Source organism: Rhinopithecus bieti, unplaced genomic scaffold (genome assembly GCF_001698545.2).
Source record: "Rhinopithecus bieti isolate Rb0 unplaced genomic scaffold, ASM169854v2 scaffold_12003, whole genome shotgun sequence".
In the NCBI taxonomy this organism is placed as follows: domain Eukaryota; kingdom Metazoa; phylum Chordata; class Mammalia; order Primates; family Cercopithecidae; genus Rhinopithecus; species Rhinopithecus bieti.
In genome coordinates, this window is record NW_016807365.1 from 413330 (window position 1) to 419330 (window position 6001).

The window sequence follows — 6001 nt, forward strand, 5'->3', positions numbered from 1 at the left end:
AAAAAAAAAAAAAAAAAAAAAAAAAAAAAAAAAAAAAAAAAAAAAAAGTTATTCTCTGTAACTCAGAGTTTAGTTCACTTTTCCTCTAAAATTACAGGTCTTTCTAGGGAAAAAACCCACAAGAAATACTGAAGGCAAGTGAATATGAAAGGATATGTGTATTTGCAATCAGCTTTCTGAGTGATAAACAAAATACTCTTATTTGAACAATTTTCCTTCATGTGTTTTCTAATTTGAGGAGCTAAATATTTAGGAATTTTCTCCTTATAAAATAATAACATTATTATCATCATCTCCATCATCTCAGAAAAATGCTCAATTAAGTGATGAAAAGCAGTAAAGAGAACGGTTGGCCCATATGTAATTGAGTCTGCAGCTTAAGAACCAGCCTTTTACCTTACTTGAATTTCGTGTCTATTTGTTTCACATTTTAAAATTTGGTTGTGATATTTCTTAACTTCATCCCTACTTAAGAAATATGCTTATAGTGTTGATAGTTTGGGCCAGTGATTCATATCACCAAGTTACTTTTGTTTCGATTTACTTAAATACATTAAAGATGCCAACAATAAATTCATTTGTTCTTAGAGCAAAGTCAGTGCTTAATGAGTTCCATGTTTTGTTCTTACCACTTGGTATCCAATGATGAAACCAAATCCAGTGAATTATGAGACTGAACAATCAGAAAATAGGAAATATAATGTCATGGAATCCTATGAAAAAAAAAAAAAAGGTAAAGGTAAAAGAAGAAAATAAAAGGACTTATATTAGATAGGTGGTTAGCACTGATTAGGTGACGTCTGAGCATAGACAAAAACAGACACGGCAGGCAGAAAGCCAAGGGAATAGAGTCTTGGAGGGAGGAAGTATTAATGCAATGCCTTGAGACAGAAGAGTACTTCATGTCTTTGTGGAATAGTTAGAAGAGCACAATGGTTAGAGCAGAAAGTGAAAGGAAGAGGGAGAGAAGAAAGGAAGTCTGAAAGGAAGTTCAGGTCCAGGTCATATAGTAGCTTTACAGTCTATGGTAAGAAATTTGGATTTTATTCTGAATGAGTTAGGAAGCCGGGAAGGATTTTAAACAAGGGAATGGCATGGTCTGACTCATTTTGAAAGACTGCATAGCTGCTATGTGGAGAATAAAATGTGGCGGGTTGCATCAATTAGGAGAGTAACATTGGAGGTGGTGATAAATGGTCAGATTATGCATATATTTTGAGACAAGAACTGTCGTAGTGTGTTTCTCCCAGGTGTCTCTCATATATATAGCTATAATAATGTTTTGTGGTCAACCAGTGGTCTGGTGTGTGCAGTTCACTGTGGCCAGTTTGTCTGAATCTGGAGAGATGACACACCCACACAAAACAAGTTACATGAGGTGAGCTTATTACTTACAGGTAGGCATCAAGGGAAAATAGCTTAGGATTTATTGTAAGCTGGCCTTCCAAGGAACAGAAAAACTGCTCCAAGGAGGAAGGGATATTGTGTGTATGTGCCTTACTTGTACCACAGCTGAAAGACTCCTGAAAGCAGTTTGTCCTGAGTTTTATGCCCTGGGGTAACACGAAACATTAGGCTAAAATGATGAAGGATAGCTTGTTTCTAATGGCGACTGGAACCGAGTGCAGGCTATTCCAGCCAGTTCCTCCCTACTCAAGATTTTGCAGTCTTTGCACATTCAACAGTTATTCTTGGGAAATACAAGTGAGAAAGAGTAGGGAACTAGGTTGACAAAAAATCCACCCAGAAAATTATCCTGCACTATGGCCCACTTGATTTGACAGAATTTATCTAGTCTATGTTTTGACATTCCTCCAATACTTCACATGGCACCAGGTGGCATATTGAAAGTAATAAATAGGATAAATTAAGCCCCCTGTGATTGGAGGAGGTCGATGCCGTTGCTTTAGCCTAGACAATCTCAGACTGTGGCTGTCAAGCTTGTCTTTCATCCTTCTCTAGTGATACCCTTGCCTTCATTGCTGGCAGTGGAACTGGATGGTTCAAGTGTATCTTTCCTTGACCTTAATGTTCAAGGGTTGCTAAGGGAGGCTAGTGAGAAATGCACACAAACAACTATTTAGAAAGAGCTCTGTTGGGAAGACAACCTGCTGAACTTCCAGATGGAGGTCATCTCTCCACATCTGCACTCATCACTGTGGAGGCAGCTGCTCTCACTGACATATCACACTCCTAAAGGGATGTTTGTCCTTGATAGTGAATGTTCCAATTCTCAGGTTCAGAAGGTCTTGAAATTTAAGTGCTGGAGTATCTTAGAGACATTTTATCTGATAGATAAGCAAACTAAGATACAAATGTCAAAGATAATAACCTTCTATCACCACACAGTTGAATAGAGACAGAGCTAAGACCAGTTTATACCTTCAGTGGCATAGATGGCCTATTCTTTCAAGAGTCAATCTGAATTTGTAAAGATTTAATTAAGCAAGAGTTGTAAATTGAAATCTGGGACTGGATAAGACCTTTAACACCAGAACGTCATTATTCTTGGTGGGGTTGTAATTCCTAACATTGATAAGAACAGCGTTTCCTCTATTTCCTCTATTTTTGTAGGTATCTGAAAATGTAGTCCCACTTTTTTTTTTTTTTTTTTTTTTTTTTTGAGAGAGTCTCACTCTGGCTCAGGCTGGAGTTCAGTGACATGATCTCGTCTCACTGCAACCTCTGCCTCCTGGGCTCAAGCAATGCTCCCACCTCAGCTTTGTGAGTAGCTGGGACTACAGGTGTGTGCCATCACACTGGGCTAATTTTTGTGTTTTTGGTAGAGACGCTTTCTTCATGCTACCCAGGCTGATCTGGAATTCCTGAGCTCAAGTGATCTGCCCCCCTAGGCCTCCCAAATCCTGGTATTACAGGTATTAGCCACTGCACCTGGCCTTATTTTTTATTTTTATTTTTTTGTAAACTATGTCTTACTGAAAATTTCAGTGGAATTATAAGAATAGCTCAAAATAAATCACAATATTCAAAAAACTTCCATAATCCTGAAGAACTGTACAAAAAGTCCCCAGGCAATTAATATTAAACATTTACATGTCATTCAGTTTTTTTATGGAGAATTGAAATGTGAAATGTGTACACATTATGAATTATTGGGTGAGAAATTTTTGCTAGCCAATTTATTGTCTCTCAACTGTGAGAAATAAAACACATAATTATGTCAATAAGACTTTTCCAAACTCTATAAGAACACTTTACCATACAGGCCAGAATTTCTACCTACCAGTAAAACTTTTTCACAGGAAACTTTTTTCAAGTATACTGTTAGGAAAAACATTGTCTTTAGATTTTTTTTTTATTTACTTATTTTTGAAAATGCATGATCACTCTTAATTTTCAGGGTCATTCTATACTTTCATGATGTAACGTGTCATATGAAGCTCAAATGGGACTTTCAACCATGAGTTTTAAAATTTGTCTCTTTAACTCATATTTGCAAGCTAGCAATAATGCTATTTTGTCTTGCTTTTGTGCATTTGTAAATGTTTTATATTCAAAATTGTGCTGATAGACCAATTAATTTCAAAAATTACATTTTCAAATAAGATCAATAACAACATTTTAAGAGATCAGGGAGTGGAGTGAACAGAAAGAGGAGTTGCAGGACATGGGAAACTAAGACTGTGCAAGTACAGGAATATGAATATACAAATGTTTGTTTCCTGTGGAGAACTCCCAGGCTACTAATTATTGTGCACCTTCTTATTTTCTTCTGTCTTATTCATCCTGTAAATAATGATCCTGTAAGGTAATATGTAACATTCACCATTCTTTATTTTTGTCTTAATAACTAGAAATTACAAATATCATTACTAACATTAATTAATGCGTGCTAATAGCTACTTCTATGAAACATATACTATGTTATGTACATTTCATCTATTTTATTTGTCAATAATTTAAATTTTGATAATTTATCTTATAGGGAAGCTGAGGCTCAGAGATATTAACTATCCCCTTCAAAATGGCTAAGTGACAAAGCAAGTATTTAAACTCAAGACTGACGTTAGTGTCTTAGTTTGTTTTTTCTTCCTATGCTGTGCGTTCCAATCAAGTGTAAATAGAAAAGAAGTTGTTCTTTAAAAAGCTGAATATTCAACACTTAGTCATATAACTTAATAGAATTGCTAACAGTAAAACTATTACTTTCCTAGGTATCTTCTTGAGACTTATTTTGTGTGTGTGTGTGAGGAAAAGTGGATTATTTCTTGTTGTTATGTTAAACTCAGTTCTCACCTTTGGCCTTAAGAGAAATAAGAACATACACCCTCAGATTTCTTCCCTTGAATTTTCCTCCTGAAAATGGAACCCTTTAGTTCCTATCACACATTTCTAGCATAACTACAATAAAATTACTTAGCTCAGAAAGGCTGACTCCACTGTGGGGAATAAGACATTTGGTAGAATTACCCCCAAAATTCTGATAATCTATGAAGTATGATATTTAAAGGCAGAAGATGATATTTTCCTCTGACTCCATATGATCCACGAGTCATGTATTGACGCTTAAGATTTTATCTTTAGAATTTAAAATGTTTTTCTTAAAACTTTTAAAGCACATTGAGGTACTTTTGGAAACCCCAAATATAAATTTACCCACTGAACATTTTTCTTTCTAGCTGCTCAGCAAGGAATGGTCCTGCTGAGAAGAATCTGGCTTGTTATCATCAGCAAAAGCCAGGTGTGGAGGAATGTGAGGTCTCCCCGCCAAATGATGATAGACCAGGTTGCGCTGCATGAATGGGGGCCTCCTCAGCTGAGCATAAGTTTGGCACGCTTGATTCACATCAACTCTGTTTTAAATTCTACTCTGCTCATTTACACCGCATCTAGGGATGTGCTTGCTTGGCAATCATAAGCACAATAGCAAGTACTTTTCCCAGTAGCAATAATTAAAAATAATTCAGATGAAAGACTGCTCCCAGAATTGTTAATGAAGTCAGACACATAAAATGCCAGGTTTTCTTTTCTACAAACTCACATCTTTTTCAAATTGCCAGAAAGCTTTGCTACAAAGCTTTGCTCCAAATTTCTTGTGCCTAAATAAATACTACAAAATGGAGGAAACTGTATAAAAAAAGACTAAGTATTAGTGCACCATAGTGTTGGACTTTAGATTCCATTTTCTTTCTCAACATTTTGTGCATGATTTACAACTTTAAAAATGAATTTCAGTAGACAAATATTGAACCAAGATACATTTGTAAAACTATGATATTTTTCTTTCATATTTTACACGCTTATTTCATTTCTTCTATCATCTGTTAATACTAGGATCTCTTTAACCTAAACTCTCATTGGTAATTATGTGTTCAGAATTTGTCTTCTTCTCTTCCAGTATTCCTTTGATTACATTCTAGTGCAGATGTTGAAACAAACCAATAAATGAAATATAATGGCAAAAGTGCTATGAATAAAAATACAGCAGAGAGGAAGAACGCACGGTACCAATGGGATAAAGGGGAGTGTCCTTGTTTGTGGTTTTGGTTAGAAAAATATTTAAATAGAGTCAGAGAATGCTGCACTGATAAAGCGACATTAGTACAAAGACCTGAAGAAAATGAGTAAGTGAGGCATTTGGATATATGGGAATAAATATTCTAGGCCAAGATAAAAGCAAGTACAAAGGACTATATGGAGGAGATTTTAGTGCATTTGAGAAACATATGAAAACTAGTGGGGATGATGCAGAGTTAGAAATGTGAGAAATAGTAACATATGCAACTTGATCGTATAGGACTTTGTAGGCCATTATGAGGGCTTTACCTATTACTCTGAGAGAGATGCCTGTCACAGTAGAGTTTTGAATAACATTATCTGATTTACATTTCAAGAGAATGATTTTGACTTCTATATGTAAAATTGACTTGAGGATAACAGGATGAAGGAGGAAAATTTTATAGGAGGTTATGATTTGGGTCAAGGTGTTGGTGACAGAAATGGAGATAAATGGTGAGTTTATGGATAGAGTTTGAAGGTA